Source organism: Mauremys reevesii, linkage group 6, assembly GCF_016161935.1.
Source record: "Mauremys reevesii isolate NIE-2019 linkage group 6, ASM1616193v1, whole genome shotgun sequence".
Classification (NCBI taxonomy): domain Eukaryota; kingdom Metazoa; phylum Chordata; order Testudines; family Geoemydidae; genus Mauremys; species Mauremys reevesii.
In genome coordinates this window covers 35136546-35158301 of record NC_052628.1, presented here as the reverse complement: position 1 = coordinate 35158301, position 21756 = coordinate 35136546, and the positions used below count along the sequence as shown (strand labels likewise).

The following is a 21756-nucleotide window of genomic DNA, read 5'->3' as shown; positions in this document are numbered from 1 at the left end:
AAGAAACTGATTACAGACAAATCTCACCCTCAGAGATGTTCCAAGAAGCTTCTTTCACAGACAAAACGCCTTTCTAGTCTGGGCCCAATCCTTTCCTCTGATACAGTCCTTGTTAGTTCCAGCAGACATCTTAGGTGGAAACTAGGGGTTTTCTCATGACTGGAAGCTCCCTTTGTTCTGTTCCACCCCCTTTTATATATTTGGCACAAGGCAGGAATCTTTTGTCTCTCTGGGTTACAACCCCTCCTTCTAAATGGAAAAGCACCAGGTTTAAGATGGATTCAAGTTCAGGTGACATGATCACATGTCACTGTAAGACCTCATTCTCCATTCTTCCAGGGCTGGCCTGCAGGTACCCAGGAAGGTTTGCAAGTAAACAGAGCCATTTACTGGTCATTGATTTGGAAGCACCCTTAATGGCTTCCACTTAATATGTTTGCATCAGTAATACAAGTTTATATCTTATTCTCCTAACTCCAGACATAGAAATAATAAATACAAACAAATGGGATGAACACTCAGTAGATCATAAGCTTTGTAACGATACCTTACAAGAAACCTTTTGCATAAAGCATATTCCAGTTATATCATATTCACACTTACAAGCATATTTTTATAAAGCATATGGAGTGCAACGTCACAGTCATACCCGGCAAGATCCTCAGCTATCTACCCTGCCACTATCTTCCACCCAAAATCTCTCACATCTTTGTCAATAAGCAACCACTAAACCAAAATAAAGCATCTTTTTTGCTAGCTGGCTAAATATAATATTTCATTTTGATCTTAAAAGTAAAAGTGAGTTTTATATGACTTCCTAATGTAACAGTGAAGGCCCACAGTTACAAAACAGTGTGCAATATGTGACTGAGTGTATGGGTTCATTAATGTGTTTAATATAACAGAAAGACAAGATAAGGTAATGAGCGCTGATTAATGCTCAACACATACAGAAAGTGAACAGACTTTGGAACTGTCTATCAAGGTTATGGATGATAGTCATCAAGAGAAAGGTAAAATTATTTTGTTGATTAGAAGTGAAAAGAGACAAAAGGGAATAAAAACAAGTCAGAGTGACAGAGCAATTATCAAGACAAATGCTTCCTGGTGGGTTGTAAACAACCCCCCAAAGTGTGAATTTATTACACATGAAAGCATACATTTTGCAACCTCTGTTTGACCTGGATTGTAAGCAATTTTTCAAAATAACCTGACTGAGGACTCCTGTTGGGAACATGTTGTCGACAACGTTTATATAAAGGTCCAGCCAGAATATTTGTATATCAGCACCTTTGGTAAGTGATGTGGCAAAATAAGCCCAGAGGGATACATCATGTTTTCCCATTGGCTTATGCAAAAATGTCTCACAAAGTGTGCTTTTTACATTGATCAGTCCAAGAAAGAGGCTCTCAAAAAAACACCCATCAGAACTTTCATAAAAGAAGAAACACGAGTGCATTTAATTGCATCTTCCTGAACTCACCACCAGCTGGCTGGGATTCTGGAGAAGTTCCAGCATAATTGAAAGTCCCCTCAAATACATTTCTGGGGGAAACATCAAGAAGATCAGTCATGTATGGGCATTTACTGATTACAGTAGCTCACTTTGTAGTATGAGAACTCTGTGACATTAGAACAGTAATTACAGTGCCATCTTCAACTAAACAGAAGTTCCACCTGATCCCTGGATGGCAGTTCTAGCCATGAAATGTAACTAGAGCTGAGTCATAGACATCTGAACACCACTCTGGTTTCACTGGTACATAACTGAACAGACTATTACAGGATGTTATCGATTGAACCCACTTATTCCTTTGAACTATTTAACCACTTTTTAGAAAGTGTGGTCCAGACTGTAGGGAAGTACGTGAATCACTTAATCACTGAAATTATGCAACTTTATAATTAATATTTGTGAGGATTATGATTAACAAGTTGTTAACTTTAGTGTTATCTTTCATAGGATTGTTATACTGATGATCACAGAGGTATGAATGCCATTGGTAAGGTCTTCTATTAAAATGACCTATAGTTTCAATATATAACTGGACAATTGTCTTCTCAAAGGAGGCTCCATTCAGTTCTGTTTTATCTTCTTGTTTTATATTCTGTAATTTTACTTTTACTAATAGTACCATGTAGGAAATTGAAAAAGATTCTGTAATATCAATATTTTAGTAAACCAAACACAAATCAATAAACTTATAAAAGAAACAATTACTATGAAATATTGATAAAATATGAAACAGCTTTAATATAGTATCACTCCCATACTCTTCATTATCAGTTAAAGATGAAAGAATCTTTTAAGGCTTTTCAGTGCTCACCACAGTAAGCCTTGTGTTCTACCTGTCCAGTGAAATACTGGCTGAATAGGAACAATCATAAAAGAGAAAAACAATGAGCATTTAAACCATTTCTAGGAAACAATGTACAGCTGTGTGCAAATGGTCAGCATATGCAGAGGAACGGCTCTGAAATAAAAATATGTCCTGCCTTTATGAGTAATTAGCAGAATGGCAGAGCAATCAACTAATAAAAACAGAAAAGATGGCAATCTACTCTAGAATATACAAACTAATCGGTGCTTTTGAACACTATTCACCTGGTATTCACAGAGCCTTCCTAGAATCCAGTACCTCTTCTATCAGAGTACAAAAGAAACTACTGTGAACTGAAGAGCAGATACCCAGGAATCCATCCAAAATTAATCTACCTTTCCTATAAGAGCAATTTGTTCAAGTGCTGGCTGTCATCATTTACAATAATTCTAAACACGTGCTACGAAGACAGCTGCATTAAGCAGTTTAAATATTAACCACCTCATGTTTACTTTTATTGCCTCTTTGTTCTGGTACGGGCAAGCAGTATGCAAGTTCAGAGTTTATGGCAGAAAATGAAAAGAGGCATTCAGCTAAAGTGAAACAGGTGGAAGCATGGCAGAGATTTCTAAAGAATGGGATTGGTTACCTTGGAAACAGGTTTGAATTGTTTCATCAAACAACAAGATGCTGAATGTTGACCTATTTTCCACCACAGTGCATGGATTTAAGGTGGAACTTTGTGCAAAGTTTATGCAAAAGGTTTTCATGTTTATTTTTATCTTTTGTATTGCTTAATTGCATTGTTTTATTATTTGTGGTGCTCTGGTGCTTTAAATGAGAAAAAAACTTCAAAACATCAAGGTAAAAGTGCAGATATGAGATAACTATGTTCCCTACAGGGATCTATATTCAATGTTGGATTGTAAATATCTTTGAACATTCATAGCCCTTTGGCCCACATTTAATTTTCTTAAAGATGTAGTAAGCAACTGATCTATAGAAAGTAACTGATCTACCTGTTTATATAAACAGAAGCGACCTTCCAACCATATCATAGACCTTGTAAACCTGAAATAAAGTCCTACCAGAGATCCAACCTGCCCTCCCACAGCCTCATATCACAAATATGTGAAAAACAGATCAGACCCTGGATGCTTCTCTCTCCTTTTTTTCCTCTCTCTCTTTTTCCTTTTTTGTGTGTGTGCGCGCGCATGTGCATAATACCTGATTACGGCCTTTGGGTGCTACTGCAATAAAAATATTTAACAAAATAAAATGGTAACTGCACTTGAGTACATTAATCCATTTTCTGTTTCTAAGCCCATTCCATTAGACATCAGGGCACATTGAAATAAAATATAGGAAGAGTCACACACACACAGATTTCAGGAAGATTTGGATAAACTGGTGAAATGGGCAAATGTAGGTGGAAAACCCCATTAAATGGATTTCAGCTGGACATGACCAAGGAAGAAAATGACTGAACAGTGATAGTGAGCACTATTGTGAAAGAAAGATTGCACTGCATGTCTATAGCAACATTGGTTGCACTACTGGTGAGCTCGATTAAAAAGTGGTATTTAGGCAGAACAAAGTAAAGAAAAATATTGGTTCACTGGCTATCGGACGTTTCTCATAAGAGGTACCAAAAGATATTAATGTTTACAGTGTTTCAGTTCCCTGAGATTTTATGATGAGTCTTATGGTATTTAGCATTTTTCTTAAAGCTCCAGCTCCTGAAATCATGTGATTACATCTGGCCTTTCATTTAATAAAAACAAAAAAACCCCAGTATTTTTTAGCCCTCATGGATGTGAAAAAATATTGGAAAACATGAACTTTAAGGCTCAAAAACCAGAAGGCAAATAAGAAGAAATCAGTTTTTATTTTTTAAAATTGCATAATTTTTAAGCCAATCCCATGATTTTGTGGGGCCTGACTCATGACTTTTGAACAACATGTGGTTGGCAATACTATGTTTAGCTTGAAGAAAAGGTGACTTACTGTACCTGAAAATTCCACCAGCTTGCACAGTGGTAATAATATCACCAAAGAAACACTGGAAATACATGAAACAAGCTACCACCTTTCCTGTTCTGTAGGCCACTTTCTCTTCCCTGTGTTTCCTCTGTATCTATTATATGCTAAACAGAGTCATCTACTTCTTTCTAACAGTTATTTTTCCATATCCTTATTTTCCATCATGTGACCTAGTCTTGCCTAAAGTCTTTCAGAATCAGCTGTCTTGTTTTAGGGCTCTTTACCAGTGTGATTACTTTACTTGAATCAATATTATAATCTTGTTAAAGGTGTCCTGTAATCTTACTACAATGTGTTGTGGTCCTGTGAGTTCTTAGCAGCTAAGTAGAGTTGGTCTGGGGCAGTACTTGGGTGGGAATCCTCCAAACAGCCTCTAGAACCTATAGGAAATGGTATAGGTGATTTGGAAGCTGATTCTCTTCCCTCTTACAGTATGGCTACATTTGCAGCTGTACAGTGCTGGGAGTTAAACCTGTCTTCGTACAGCTGTGTAGGGAAAGCGCTGCAGTGTGGCCACACTGACAGCTGCCAGCGCACTGTCGTGGCCACATTTGCAGCATCTGCAGCGGCATTGGGAGCAGTGCATTATGGGCAGCTATCCCAGCGTTCAAGTGGCTGCAACGTGCTTTTCAAAAGAGGGGGGTGGGGTGGAGTGTGACAGGGAGTGTGGGGAAGAGAGAGTGAGTGGATTTTTGGAGCCGACACTGTGTCAGCTCCCTGCCTTGCAAGTTCCGACCCCCTCCCTCACCCCTCTCTCACTCACTGAAAGCAAACAGCAACTGTTTGTTTTTTTCCTCACAGACCAGATAAGCAGCCGCTCCCCAAAACACCCCCCCGCCCGCCGCGCTGCTTCTCTCCTCAAGCAAACACTGTGGGCGTTCCAAAGGAAGCCCCCTGCCTCTGCTCATTCAGAGCAAACAGTAGCTGTGTTTGTTTTTTTGATAAGCAGCTCCTGGAGCCCTGAGTTCATAACAAAACAGAGAGCGGAACCTTCACTTAACAGGATTATGGGAAGCTTCCGGAGGTCAGTCACTGCATACTAAGGTTATTCCCTGTTTACACTGGCGCCCCAGCGCAGCAGCAGCACTACACTCTTTATTCCTCTCGGGGAGGTGGAGTATAAGCAGCGCTGTGGCCACGGAGATACAGCGCTGTATGTGCCTTGCCAGTGTGGACGGGGAGTGAGTTACAGTGTTGTTGGTGGCTTTATTGCGCTGTAACTCTCAAGTGTAGCCAAGGCCTTAGTAAGTAATGACCCGGTACTCTGATTTAGTGGTAAAAGGTACTGTGTGCTGCTGGAGGGGTCTCATTTCAAAAGAGATCTGAAGCCAAGGTCTTGCCCACCTGTGGTCACAAAAAAAATCCCCTTGACCTCTTCCCACCACTGTGCACTCATGTAAGTGCCAGGAACTGTCTGCTGTTTACACTGTAAGCTCTATGGGACACGGACAGGCCATTTTTTATTGTTCTTAAAATGCCAGGCACATATCAGAAATAATATAATGAAAATTAAGTTCTGGGATTTTATTTTAATTTTATTTTCCCCTGTATATAGGCACCTATTAGACAATTATAGGGTATATCTACTCTGAAAAAAAAGGTGTGTTCTTAACTCAGGTTAAAATTGCAGTGAAGACACAGCACCTCAGCTTTTAACTCAGGTTAGCCCTTCCAATTCAACCCCAAGCTCCCTTCACGCTGCTAACCTGAGTCAAAAGCTCAGTTACTGTGTTTTCACTGCAATTTTAACCCAAATTAGCGAACTAGCAAACACACCTTTTCTTTACAGTGTAGACATACTCACAATAACAGTTCAAAAACACATTGCATAAATCATTTATATTGACAAAATGTCAAGAATGAGGCCATAATCTCTTTTGCAGTTCATAATACCCCAAAGTCCAATTTCCTTCTTTTCCTGTTATACCATCTATTGACATCTCCTTTCCTCTTCGTAACAAATAGCTTTTGGTTATAGCTCAGTACAGCATAAAAATGAGGCTCAAATACATATAGTAAGATTAATACTGGACAGGCTGCTGCAGAGGTAATTACTTTTTCAATAAAACAGCTGAACCTCGGTATTTCTTGATGACGTCAGTCTTTGAAAAATGGTATCATACTAGTAGCTTCACCATGCTTTCCTTTAAGAGCCATATCCTTTTGAAAATATGGTAAATAATTCTGATGTAGCATTTATGCGAGGTACGGCCAGAATATTTATACATCAGCACCTTTGTTTTATAAATAACATACTTTGAGTCATATTTTACTCCTCTAAGAAGAAGGAATGTTCTGTTAGTCATTATCACAAGTGACACACAGGCTGAAGATGTTAGCACCAAACATCTCTTCACTATTTAATGTGCTGCAGAACCTCTATATTCAGACAGTTCCTCTTTGATACAACAGTATTTTTGTGTGTCTGATCTGAACTGAATTTGCCATCTAGCTCCCAAGTTAATTAAATACTATCAAACATTTTCATAGCATTACATTGAAATAAACAGATGCTATGAGTTAACTGCTGAAATGAACGTAGTCACCCAACAAACTAAGATCCACCTGAAGGAAGAAACAGAGCTTTATTTTATCCACTTTTATTTTCATTTTTACCTGCCCAGCATTACTGTAGCATTCCTAAGTTAATATGCATGTTAGAAAATTCAAATTCACATTAAAATACTCTGTTTAAAAACTGGCTGGAAGACCAGGGTTAATTTCCCGTGCTCTGTACCTTTAAGAAGTAGAGCTTTTCTGAAGAAGTCAAAGGGGACACAGGACTAATAGGGTGTGGTCCACACAGAGTTTGGTGGTGTGCTCCCATAAGAATCTCCAGCAATGTGGGTTGTGCCAAATTTGTGGTGGTGGTGGTGGTGGGGGGTTCTAAATATAATAAAATGCTCCTGTTTGGCCTGGCAGCATTACTCTACCATGGCTGGGGATTCTCTCTCCCATTACTCTTTGCTGCTTTTACAGATCCAGACTAACACGACTACCCCTCTGATACTCTCCCATTACTGGTGTGCTTGCTCGGAGTGTGCATTCTCAGTGACTGGGATAATGGAGTACATGGGGGTATGCACAAAGCAAATGCTAGCAGTGCCGTTTCTTTCTTCCCCACTTCTCCTTTAACAAAATGAAATCTCAGTAGTTTACACTTACTCCTACCCTTCTTAGCAAGTGAATTTCATTAGCCAGATCTTCAACACCTTTCTTCTTTTCCCATTTGATTCTAGGTGTCTCAATTTGCAGTCCTATTCTGTTCTCCACCCTAATTAACATCTCAGACCAAAAAAATCTCATTTACAACTTTAAAAAACCCAAAGCAGGAAAACAATTAATTGATTTTGACTATTTAGTAGGAAGATTCTGACAATTGTTTTCTCTAATAGTGATTGGTGCTTTGCTTCTTTTATCTCATTTGAAGGGCTAAGGAAATGTGAACTGGACTCATTGCTGACTCATGGCTATGATTCAGACTGAGATGATGTGACATACTCCCCCAATAAAGTATTTGAACCTCCTGTTACAGTTCAGGGCAACACCACATGCATTCCTCCTCTATCGTCCACCAAGTGCACTCTCGCTCAGGCTTCTAGCTCCCCAGTCACTGCCTTTCTTGGGTGCAGACCCGCATCTCTCTTCCTTCTTACCAGGGTATTTCCTGGCTGAACAGTTCCCTGCCTTCACTGTGGTATTCTTAGCAAGAGATTTTGTCTGAGTGAGCAAGCAAACTTACCTTCTCTTCAGAGATAACAACAAAGTACATGAGAACAGCTGTAGTGGATCAGACCAATGATCCATCTAGCCTAGTATCCTGTCTTCTGACTGGCCAAGGCCATGGGGTTCAGAGGGAATGAACAGAACAGGTAATCATCAAGTGATCCATCCCGTCATCCCAGCTTCTTACATTGCCCATTGTTATAGGTACCACACAGCACTTGCTAAGCAAGCCTATATTATTCTTAAGGTAAAAACATACAGAGAAAACATCTAAAAACAATAAAAGATTGTACACATATAATAAGCTTACCAGAGATCAACCCAACCCTAACATGGGCTCTAACAGGAACAGTCCTTCAAAACCACACCAAAGGGATCTCTTTTGTGGGCCCAAATTCATCACAGCTTCAGCTCAGAACTAGCACCTTCATGACATGTTTAGTCCACTCTTTATACAGTTCAGGAGTCTTTGAGCTGGAGTTTCCAAGAGCTCAGTTGATTTATCTCCTCAGGGCATAGCTTCAAAAGGATGGATTTAAAGTGGGTCATTTGCATTTAGCTCATCCCCAGGTATTTCCTGGGAAATCCACTTCACATGGATTGTTCCAAAAAGTCCCTTGAAGTTCCTCATATCTCCCAGAGATCACATTAATCCTGTCTTCCTGATAAAAGCAATTCCATACAATTCCACAGTAGTACATACACATTTGCATTTTTAATATGATGAACGCAAAAGGTATTAAACCTAATTCAGTAAGGTTTAACTTCATTCAATTTGTCCAGCATATTGTCAGTCTGTCACACCTTCTTCCAAAATCTTGCCTCTCCTTTTCCCTCAGTTTTCTACTTTTTGTTTACAGCAGTGTAAATCAAAAGACTGCTACAAAAATAATCAGGAAATGCTAATAAAAAATTGCCATAAAATGCTAGTTAATTGCAGAATGTTAAACAGGCTACATTCCAAGCATTCATATTTCTCACATGCTTAATTAGAGACCACTTACTAAAGCCACCTTGCTGAATTTGATGGACTTAACCATATTTGAAATGAGGAAACAAAAGCCATTTAGAGCTTGATTTTCAGAGGGTCTGAGCATCTCAACTCCCATTGACTTCGATAGGCTCTTCACGTCAATAACTACAAAATGGGTAAAGTTCTGGAATGCTGGGGGAAATCAACCCACCACCGTGATGAATCAACAGCTTTCAACTGAATATACCCATAAAGACAACAAAAATAACATCAGGGTTAAAAAGCCACAATAAAAACATGGTAAGGAAATCTACTGACAAAATGATTTTTACACGTGAATCAAAACACTTTGTGTTTAAGAACATTCTCTTTCCTAGGTTTCACGTATAGAATATTGGTCTTACTATTGTATTCAAGACTCATCACATGAGAAAGGAACGCTGAATTTCCTGGGGTTTTTAATTAATGCTCTTATCAATGATCTCTAATAAAAACAGCTTTTAACAAAATTATATTCAAATAGCTTACCAATTACTTTTTTTACAATGTTTTCTTCCACCTGCCTTTAGTTCTTCCACTATTAATTCATTCTTCGTTGTAATCTTGATTCCCAGTCAATCAAAATTCAAAGTCTAGGGGAGACAGACTAATATATGCTCTGTTATACAGCAGAGTGAAATGTAGAAGTGAATTGACAGCATGATTTGCATCCTAATGAAGTAAATGATTCAGCCAGGGCCGGCTCTAGACCCCAGCGCGCCAAGCGTGCGCTTGGGGCGGCGTCCCGCGGGAGGGCAGCAGGCGGCTCCGGTGGACCTCCTGCAGACGTGCCTGCGGAGGGTCCGCTGGTCCCGTGTCTCCGGTGGAGCATCTGCAGGCGTGCCTGCGGGAGGTCCACCGGAGCCCCGGGACCAGCGGACCCTCCGCAGGCACGTCTGCAGGAGGTCCTCCGGAGCTGCGGGACCGGCGACCGCCAGAGCCCCCCCCGCGGCGTGCCGCCCTGCTTGGGGTGGCGCAAATCCTAGAGCCACCCCTGGATTCAGCTATACTACTAAATATAGTGCAACATCCCATAATTTCTCAGTATGTTGTACAGGATGTAAAGCTTCATTACATCCATTTGCTTTAACATCTGAATTTGAAAAAATAGTCAAGAAATAGGTGTCAGTGTACTATATTTTGTCATGATGGTTGCCATATCACATGTATTACTATTTGGAATATACAGCACTACAGAAGTACATGCCAGTGAATAAAAACAAAGACAGAGGTCCCTGAGGGGGTAATCTTGGCCCCACTGAAGCTAATTAGGGTTTTGTCACTGACTTCAAGGAATTTACTGATAATATGAAAACATCAGGCGAGGTACAATAACATAGGGATACAATAAACCAGGGAGGGAACAGGCCCCCACATGATATCTGACGCTTAAGCAAGATCACTGTGCAAAAATGGGAAAGAAAACATTGACAAGTATCACTACAGACTACAATACTCAAAATGATGTCACAGAACTAGTAGGGAAAGGAAACCAGTGGTACTGTATCCAAGCAGGAGGCCTTACAATGAGATGCTATGCAGTTTAAATGAATAAACACACTACTAAATTAATGGAACAATGACTGGCACTCAATATCATAGGATACTATACAAGTGAAAGAAGGGATGTTATAACAGTATTTTAATGTAACATGTCAATTTATGTAATAGCTGCATTATGGACCAATCCTGCAACACTTTGCTCTCCTGAGTAGTCCCACTCAAGTCGATGGACCTACTCCTGAGTGAAGTTTGACCTTTTACAGAAGACAGCACAAGGCCTATGTACCACTTAAGCCTTCAAAACAGGGCTTCAGGCTTCAAATCAGAGGTTTAGGTGGTGTTGGCTCTCTCTCACAGGGGGAAATTTCACCCCACATAAATACAAGTTCTCATTTTCCCCAGTAACTTAGAATAAACTTTTACCTTCAGCATCTCTCTACAAGCCACAACATGAACTCCACTGTATATTCTTCTGTTTTTAACATTTAGATTTGGGTGTGTACCCGAGTGCGCAGGGAAAAGCTGTCTACATCACACTCCTGGGTGCTGCATGCCTTACTACAGGAGAGCTAAGGGCGGGATTGTGCATCCACAAACCACCCCAGTGCCCCCCTAAGGCAGCAAGGCTCAGTGTCATCCCTTATGCAGGATGTGCCTTAAAGGCGTAATCTAGTCTGTAGGGATCAGGAAATGATTCTCTATGCTTGACATTGTCAGCTTCAGCTGTGTGGTCTGAATATAGAAGGTCAATATTAAAACAGCCTTGTTTGCATTTTCCATAATGTGTTCTCAAGATGACTCTTCCGGCAGCAAAGGTTATCTTCAGCAGTCTTTATATAAACTCCGATTGAAAGAGAAGAGATGTTTCAGTGACTTTCACTTTCTTAAATGGTTGTCAACTGTGACAGCCCTTAAGTGAACATGAAACCTTTCCAGACTATGATCAAATACACTTAAAACATGATCCCTACTTTGTCTAGTGTCCTCAGTCTGCTACCCCTCAGCAGCAGAGGTAAGGGGCTACTCTTCCCTCTCCTACACCCCTTATCCTGCTGTCTTACCCCACTGGCAACACCACTTCATGGGGTGGGAAGGACAAACTCATCTTTCAGAGAGAGGGGAAAGTGTGAAGGAGAGGATGGAATCCACTGATTCAATGGAGAGAAGGCGAGATAGAGAACACCACTGAAGACAAAGATGTTAATGAACTAGAGGTCATGGAAGGTAGCTCAGGTGGGGCAGAGGGTAGTGGACAGTGATTGCATTTGAAGGAAATGAGGCAGTGATTAGAGAGAGGGAATTCAACAACACACAGATCAATGACATAAGTTCTAGGAAAAGACAAGGTGAATAACCTTTCAGTTGGTGCTGGAGATGATTAATGGTGCCTTTTGAGGAAATCCAGAGACCATCTGGACTTCTTCCACTACAAGTTCATCCTCTTTCCATTCAACATAGCTATCATTCTTGCCAAACAACTTTGTTTCTCCTTGGCTAACTCTCACTCCTACAGCCTTCATCTATGGCTAGTTTTATGGGCAGGCAAGCGTGGCAGTCACACTGGGTGCCTTCTTCCAAAGGGCACACTACTGCCATGCCACTCATATTATTTTTTCCTTCACTGATTGGCCAGCTTTGGGGGTTTTTTTTCCTCCTGGGATGCTGGAGGGAGGTAGAGGTGGCAGAGGTGTGTGTTTGTTTGTAAAGTGTTTTCCACCCTGGCTGGCAAAATGGCTTAACTGTTTCTTTATTTCAACTCTCTGCTTGAAACCCTTCCTTTTGACTACTCAGGATCTTGCCAATCTCTTTAAGAGCAAATGTGGCCCTCAAATATACCCTAGATTGTTCAGTATTTGCTAGGTGAGGCCATATTTTGTTTCTCTGGGTCAGCCCCACTACGCATTCTCCAAAAGCTCGCTCAAGCACCTTGTTCTTCACTAGCCGGATGGACGCCCAGCACTGTTTCTCCTCAGTGTGGCTCCAGTAGGCAAGGAAGGCTTTAGGTCAAGATTTTAAAAAGTGACAAGTAATTTTGGGTGCCCAACTTTACAGCTTTAAATGAGCCAGAAGGTTGCTCGGGATTTTCCAAAAATCTGAGCTCTGTAAGATGTCTCAAGTTGGGCTCCAAAAATGGAGATCCCAAAACCCTTATCATATCACTACCAGCAGATGTTATATGGATTTCCCTAAGTTTCTACAAAAGAGAAAAGAATTTTCTGATGTTTCTGTCATACCTTTTATATTATTTTTTACACAGACTATAAAAACATTTGTGAAGATTACACAAAATTTACATCCCCATGTAACTACTTTAAGTTCAGGCTTTAAACTACATTTTAATTGTGCTAATACACATACTATAATAGATAAGCCTAAAGAGAGTTTCAGATTCTTAACTAAATTTATATTTATGCACATAAAGAAATACATATTTCAAGATAAAAGTATTTAAAATGCTTATTTCTCCTCAACATTTTCTACAGCTTAAATTCATACAATTTTAAAATAGGTTGCAATAATTTTTCCATGAACTGGAGAAATTGGAGTCCTGACGATCTTTCCTGTGACTCTCTCAACCTGCTCCAGGAGTAGTGACTGATATTAAAAAATGTATCAGAAGATTTCTTCCCCAACCTTTTTATCTAGTTTATGTTTTATTCCTTCCTGTCCCTCCCTGTCTGACTCGAATACCTCTATCTAGGTGTTTATAATCGAACCTCAACACTAATATCTGAGTGTCTCCTACTGACTTGCAACCAAAATTACAGGAGCCAGTGTTCTTTCCTTCATCATGTTTTGACGTAGTCAGATTTACTATTTCTCTTCCTCAACCCCTTGCTACTCCTAATACAAACAGACCAAAGTGTGCAAATATTTAATTAAAATATATTTCCCACACAATTTTGTCCTGTAGGATGGAAGGGAAGAAAAAAATTCTCATGTGACTGATTCCAGTTATGTTGCTTAATAAACTTCTGGAAAGCATGGATTAAAAAGGGGGAGAGAAAATGAGTGAAGACTATCAGCTAGATCCCAACCTCTTTCAAATGTGGACATGTCAGATTTGTGAAACTGGGAATGAAATCGGTTTTGTCAGTCCTGTAGTACTCCATACCAATTTTCCTAATTGACATAACACCATCACTTTTCCTTGCTGTGCACAAAGCACAGTAAACAGTGATTTATTGTACGTGTTGCAGGAGATATTTCAAGGTGTTATAATTTGATTTTTCATGCCCGCTTTGAAAGTTTCTCTCTTATATAATGTGAACTATGGTCAAAGATGAGGTGAGTGCAAGGAAGGGGGAGCCTTCTCTTCAGTGCACAGGGGCCAGCCATAGTTCCAGCCTTGCCCTCCAGGCCCTGAGTCAAACACCAGCTCAATTTTTGGAAAACCCAAAGGACATAGCAAGAGATAAGGATGGAGTCTTCCCCCTCTTCCACACCAATAGGAAGAGGTGCTTCTGTATGTGTTACTGGACAATGTTTTCCGGAACTGCTGTCAGGCCTTTTAACTCCCCTCCCCAGGGGCGGCTCTACAAATCACGCTGCCCCAAGCAGCGCGGAGCGCTGCGCCGCCCTTCCCCGGTCCCGCGGCGGGTCCCCTCTTCCCGCGGCTCCGGTTGAGCTCCTGCCGGCATGCCGGCGGCAGGTCCACCGGAGCCCGGGACCAGCGGACCTGCCGCAGTCATGCCTGCGGGAGCTCCACCGGAGCCAAATGACGCCCTCCCCAGGATGCCGCCCCAAGCGGGCGCTTGGCCCGCTGGTGCCTAGAGCCGCCCCTGCCCCTCCCCATTCCTTACTCATCCCCCACCCCAGCCCATGCGCTAACTTAAAATTTACAACAGAAGCTAATACATTTGCATTGCAGGCTTTGACTATGCCAAAGGAAGATACCACTGTTAAATCCCTCATGCCCAGGAAATGACGAAGGAAATCACTGACAGGCTATGGTTCCAATATCACCCTGGCTCCCTTTTGGGAGACTTGTTCTTGGAGTGGATGCAAGCAGCAGGGTCAGAGGAGGCCCAACGCCCACAATCCTATTTTCACAGTCAGTTCACAGTCAGTGCTGGAACTAGGGGTATTGCCGCATCCCCTGGCTTGAAGTGGCTTCCATCATATACAGGGTTTACAGTTTGGTTCGATGGCTCTCTGCACCCCCACTATACAAATTGTTCCAGCACCCCTGCTGTAGGGATATGGAAAAAGGCCTGGAGGGATTAAGTTGCTAGGCAGCAGCTACTGTTGAGGCACAGTTCACTACAGAGCCCAGCTAACAAGCATACAAAACATAAAACCAAAGAGGAAAGGGGTAGTTAATGGCTGTGGGGGAAAGCTCAGGCAAAAGCCGAGAAGAGGGTTTACACTCCTAAAAAAGGAGAGCTTTAACTTGGCTCCTTTTTATACCCTGAAGAAGGAAAGATCAGCTTTGGTTTCTGTTTCTGTTTTTTGCCCTGTGAGTTATTCTCTCTGTTGTGAGGTAAAGCTCACTCCAAGGACTTGTCTACAGGGCCGGCTCTAGGCACCAGCAAACCAAGCATGTGCTTGGGGTGGCACAATTTCAGGGGCAGCATTTCAGACACTTTTTTTTGTTTGTTTCGGCAGTTGTGCTCCCGGAGGTGTTTTTATTTTATTTTATTTTTTTTGCTTGGGGTGGCAAAAACCCTAGAGCCGGCCCTGCTTGTCTATATGGGGCAATATCCCAGAATAGCTATTGCAGAATTAGTCTGCATTAAGTGTGACTCTGTGCCATTTAGCTCAATCCACTCTTAGTGCAGAATGAGAGTGTCCACGTGGAAAATTAGTGCAGAATAGCTTCTGCACTTGAAATTCTCACCCTAACTTATTCTGCCCTAACTTTGCCATGTAGACAAGCCCTAGTAGTTGTTACAGAGCCCTACAACTTTTAGATGAATCTAGAGATGGAACATTTTTCTCTGTCTACAGTGGAGATAGGCCTGGGTTGTGAAGTTTGGATCGGGATTCAAAGCCAAACTCCTCTAATGTGTTGAAGGAGTTTTGATCTGGGTTTCAGTCTGGGACTTTCTCTAATCCATACAGAGATGAATATACCCAGATTATAATATATGAGCCTATTTCACAAACTTCAAGTCACAGACATTTGTTTGCCTCTTGCATTCACATGAGAAAAATAGATTTCCTAATGGAAACTCTTTGAGATTAACTTTTTGTGACAATTAGAAAGAACAAATGCGGTGCTGCTTTGACAGGTCTGCTAGATTTGTACAAAACATAACCTGTCCAGAAAATATGCATGTCCTTCGATTCACTGAGAAACTGAAGTATACAGTATTTTCCAGCATCTTGTAATCTGCTCTGTCTGCCAACAGGAATATGTCACCATATCAAGGTTACTGTCATTGTTCATGAGTCCCTCAGGAGACAGAAATTCTGAAAGTCACATTTAGCTGTCAGTGCCAGGAAGTTCTTTGTGTGGATTTGGCGGGGGAAGAAAGAGGCATGAGACTGACAACATGAGACTACATTTTTTGTTTGGCTGGAGCACCTGTATCTTTGATTTTTACATTTTAAGTGTCTAGTATGTAGCATTCAATATGAATTTATCATTTTAATTACCAGAGTTTTGTGGTATAGCAATAAGAGGCACTCTACAGGTCACTTTATTAGCGTGTCCATCATAAGGTTGTGGGTCTTTGAAAACAAATGTGACTATACTGTATTAGGTCATATTGCTAAATTACCTTACAGTACGTGTCAATAAGACTCCGATGACCACTCTCTTGTTTCTGGATTAGAAGACTATGAGCTCCACACTAGGGGCTTGGTGCCATATTTAGTGCTGATGCTATACACCCCATTCTGTACAAGGCTATTGCAGTTCTGAGATCTGTGTGTGGAATTCGCCAATCCTCAATACTTGGACTTAGTTCAGGGGGTGTAATTTTACTCTAAACTTAAGAAGGTCCAAGATACAGTGTGGAAACAACTACATCTTCTAAAGTTTTCATATTTCAGTTGGCAGAGTTTGTTTATTAAAACAGATCAGTTCAACAACAGTCACATGCTATTTCTTGGCAGTTGAGATTTCATTTGGGAATGCTGAGTGACAATGTAACTTTGTCACCACACACACTCATGGACTCAGAGTTCATTTGTTATTATTCAGCCAATAAACGCTATCATCAATCTCACAAGACTTTTTTAGGTGTTTTACTAACAAGCATAAATATGGAGACTGGACGATAACATTTCGATTTTTTGCCATTGGTTGTGATCCATAGTAGAATAAAACGGCAGACTAGATGGGCATATTGGAATCAATATTTCATATGCTTTGAGTAACAGATGTTATGCTTAATGCTAACATATTATTATGATTAAGTTTATCTGTTCCAGTAAAACCAGGCAGTCTACTATTAGTACCTAGGCATCATTTTGCCACTTCATCTTGTAGAAAAATAAAGGCAGGTCATTTAGCCTAGAAAACAAGTAAGATATCCAATCTCTCATATAAATCAGTTTAATTTGGTTAATGAAGATCAATTTAGCACAGCTGCATTTGTATGTTAATTCAAACTAGAGTCAGATTTTGATCTCATCTACACCAGTGCAAAACAACATACATCTGAGGGAGATCAGAATCTGGCGCAGTATCTATAAATATCCCTATTTAACAAGCTTCATAGCTATATTGCCTCAGTAGTGTTGTAATGAAATTCCAATATTAAACTTCAAATACAACAAAGCAGAATTATTTGCAAACTCTCACTTTTGCAATATATTATTAATGCTCAGTTCACCTAAGAGCTAAGAGACAGTGCATTACAAAATTGACTTGTCATGTTTCCTAACATGAGATCATGAAGGTCAACATGCAGAAACTTTCATGAACTGTAAGATAATTCTACTGTATATACCCCCATGAATTAATATTGAAGCTAGATATAGTTAGATAGAATAGCTCTCTAGATGAACTTGTAAACACTTTTTGCCAGGTGCAGATGGCAGTAAGAAGTTCAATGAGATTAGGGGGATCCTTTCTAAAATAAAGGAAATGTATGGCTTGAGCTCTCCCAGAATCTGTATTCCACTCCAAGCTCTAGAAAACAAAACTGTAACCTCCTTGGCCACCTTCCCTGATGTTTCTTCCCCACTTGCAAGCACACGAGTCCTTGGTAATATGAAATCACCAAAACCTGTTATTTATGAAATATTTGCAAAACTCTAACAGGATACGAGAGGTGTGGTCAAACCCAGAGCTAATTAACTACTCTGCAGGTTTAGGGCCAAGAACTCAATCTCCACCCACTTAAGCTTCATTCACAAGCCTGACTGGATTCAATGGTGGTCAAGTGAGTGCTAGGAGGCAGCCCTTCGTGCCTGTCTGCTTTAGTCCAGAAGCACCAGATCCTTCTGCACTCTGCACTGTCACCATTGGTCCAATTCTATATAGTTAGTCAGCCCCACTGCGACCAGTATTGGGTCAGCCACAATGCCACCAAACTGGTCCTACAGAATCTACTTCTCACAGGGTTCCATATCTCTGGACAGAAAACCCAGAGTACAACAGGACCCCAGACACACTCCTGGGTTTCTCCGCTGTGAGCCTGTAGCAGGGTGGTCACCCACTCCTTGCCCTTCTCTAGCCTAGACCCTGCCTTGGAACCAGCCCTGTTCCTGCCTTCCCTGACTCCAGGTCATCTGGTTTTGATCTTTGACTTTTGGCAGTGGCATTCAGATTCCAACAAGTAGGCCTGACTCCTGTTCCCACCAAAAGGCCTGTCTGCCTATTACCTGGTCTCCGGACAGGGTGGAGTAAAGAAGGAAAAGGCATTGGGAGAGGAAGAAGGTGGAGAGAAGAAGAAGGAGCAAGGGAGATGGAAGAAACTTCATTCAAAAAAATTGTTGGGCTGTTTGGAGCCGGGGGAAGGATGAGGAAAAGAAAGGAGAAGACAGCTTGATGAGACAGTCAAAAGGATACAATCAGATGGTGAGGTTGTAGATGTAGGACAATGAGGCAGCAACTATGAGCAAAGAAGATGGCAGTACTGAAGAGGAAGAGGACACAAATATAGTTCAGAAAGTTCAGGTATGACCTCGATTTTCTTCAGAAGTGTCCTGGTGCCAAGATAACATAAGTGGAAGGAGTAAGCTAAAGCTGAGGATCTTTGGGAAAAGTGGATTAATCAAAGAGAGGAACAAGAGAGTCAAGGTTGAAGGAGAGTGTGGAATGGAGAAAGTTGGCGCCGGAATTAAAAAGACGGGGGCTCAGAGCTGCGGAGAAGTCAGAGATATCAGTAGACTACCAGTCATGAAAGGTTTTGGATGGACTGGAGGGGGTGGGAGCCAGCAGGGAGAGAGGAATCATTACAAGAATAAGAACAAAGATTCTTCTCCTCCCATGATTCTGTGGTCTGAGAATTAAATGCCACAGGTAAAAAATAGCTCAAATTAAAATATATTATACATAAGGTTCTCATTATTTGTATATCTATACAGATATAGATGTAGTGCCTCTGGGCTGAGACCAAGTATGGACAATTTCAGTCCTGCAAGTGATATTTTCCTATAATTGATATGAGTAAAAAACATGAGATAACGAAAAGTGTCTTTCAAACTTAACAATAGCAGTCACTACTAATAGACTGCTATAAAGCCTGAATAGCTGTATTGAGTGTAAATTATTTGAAAACATTTTTCTATGCAGTTCAAAACTTTTAATCAAAGGTTTATTATTTCCAAGACAAAAACAGTCAAATAAGGATTTGCATAAATTTCCATTTGTAATATGCATATTTAAATTCAGGATTAACAAAAAGAAAAAGATAAGGAAATATCTTCATCGTAACAGTTCTGTCCAAGCTACTGTGTTGCTTAAGACGAATATCAGATATAGCAACAGATGGATACCGGAGGAAGCTAACAGGAAAACACTACTTTTCCATAACTCACTAAGAGTCATCGTCAAGGCAAGCCTATAGCCATCCACTTTAGCAAAGCTACAAATTTCAACGATGTTTTTATTTCACCTGGATGATCTTCCTGGCATTTCCAAGATTTTAATTTATACTGACTTAATTTTTCTGTGGTTATTAGTAATTGTTCTGTGTTAAAAGTTATGGAAGCCATCAATTAAAAATATAAATCAATTTTTCTTGGCAACATTTTCCTTTGTACGAACAGGATGTTCATGCTCAGAGGCAGTTACAGTGTGTGCTACCCCACACATCTCTTGTGATGTACCTCACCCTTGTCCTGTAACACCCTGGCTACATCAATCCTGGCCATTCCTTGAGAAAGAGATTTCCAGTTGTGCCAGATTCTGTGGTGGTTCTCTGAAACCGACAAGTGTGCCTGTATTGGGAACTGAAACCAACTCATCACTTATGACCTAAACAAGGCCAGGCCTTTTGAGAGAATGGCTAAGATATCAGCCTAGTGCAATGTATTTATTAACAAGCAGTTTACAACTTCTAGCATTCAACCTAAAATAAGGTGAAAAGCTGCTAAGTGCACACTGAAATTATAAACAAGTCTGTGTTCTAACAGATTTGTTCCATCAAGTTATTAATTTATAAAAAGCGTCCTCATAATATTTTGTTGAGTTTGGATGAGGGAAAATATACTTTTCAAAAGGTGTCACTCATTTGCCAGGGGACTTACACTATGAAAAGCATTAACTTCACCAGAATGCTGTGCTCCAGTTTGGTTCCATTCATCTCACATCAAGTTAGTTGACACACAACTACACTTAACCATGCGTGTTGTAACAGGGACAATTTCACCCCACCGGTACCATGGCTCCCTATGTTAAGCAACATCACTCATCCACACAACCATCATGAGGATGCTACTGCCAGAATGGTTGAGAAGATCAGGGCAAACCTGAGCCTATTGCTGTACACAAACTCTTTGAACATGCAAAAGCAGGCTTGTCATTGAGGCCTGGTCTACACTACACATTTATATCGAATTTAGCAGCGTTAAACTGATTTAACCCTGTACCCATCCACACAACGAAGCCCTTTATATTGATATAAAGGGCTCTTAAAACTGATTTTTGTACTCCTCCCCGACGAGGGGAGTAGCGCTCAAATCGGTATTGCCATGTCGGATTAGGGTTAGTGTGGCCGCAATTCGACGGTATTGGCCTCTGGGCGGTATCCCACAGTGCACCATTGTGACCGCTCTGGAAAGCCATCTGAACTTGGCTGCACTGGCCAGGTAGACAGGAAAAGCCCCGTGAACTTTTGAATTTAATTTCCTGTTTGGCCAGCATGGAGAGCTCACCAGCACAGGTGACCATGCAGAGCTCATCAGCACAGGTAACAATGCAGTCTCCTGAGAATCGAAAAAGAGCTCCAGCATGGACTGCACGGGAGGTACTGGATCTGATCGCTATATGGGGAGAGGATTCCGTGCTAACAGAACTCCGTTCCAAAAGACGAAATGAAAAAACATTTGAAAAAATTTCAAAGGCCATGATGCAGAGAGGCCACACCAGGGACTCAGTACAGTGCCGTGTGAAAGTTAAGGAGCTCAGACAAGCCTACCAGAAAACCAAAGAAGCAAACGGAAGGTCCGGGGCAGGGTCGAAAACATGCCGCTTCTATGCTGAGCTGCATGCAATTATAGGGGGGTCCGCCACCACTACCCCACCCCCGTCTGTGGATTCTGAGGTGAGGGTGGTAATCTCAGCCATGCCTGAGGATTCTACGGACGGGGAAGATGGAGAGGAGGAAGAGGAGGACGAGCTTGCAGAGAGCACGCAGCACTCTGTTCTCCCCAATAGCCAGGAGCTTTTTCTCAGCCTGATGGAATTACCCTCCCAGCCCTCCCAAGCCACTAGCCCAGACGGTGAAGCCATGGAAGCGACCACTGGTGAGTGTACCTTTGTAAATATAAAACATGGTTTAAAAGCAAGCGTTTTTTAATGATTAATTTGCCCTGAGGACTTGAGATGCATTCGCGGCCAGTAAAGTTACTGGAAAAGTCTGTTAACATGTCTGGGGATGGAGCAGAAATCCTCCAGGGACATCTCCATGAAGCTCTCCTGGAGGTACTCCAAAAGTCTTTGCAGAAAGTTTCTGGGCAGGGCAGCCTTATTCCGTCCTCCATGGTAGGATACTTGACCACGCCATGCATGTAGCAAGTAATCTGGTATCA

At 41.3% G+C, this 21756-nt stretch overlaps 1 protein-coding gene across 3 annotated transcripts in view; it reads right to left on the bottom strand.

Annotated features, from left to right (window-relative positions):
• Window positions 1-21756, bottom strand: part of RAB3C (RAB3C, member RAS oncogene family) — a 166096-nt gene that overhangs the window by 59280 nt on the left and 85060 nt on the right. The gene's annotated exons all lie outside the window — the stretch shown is intronic.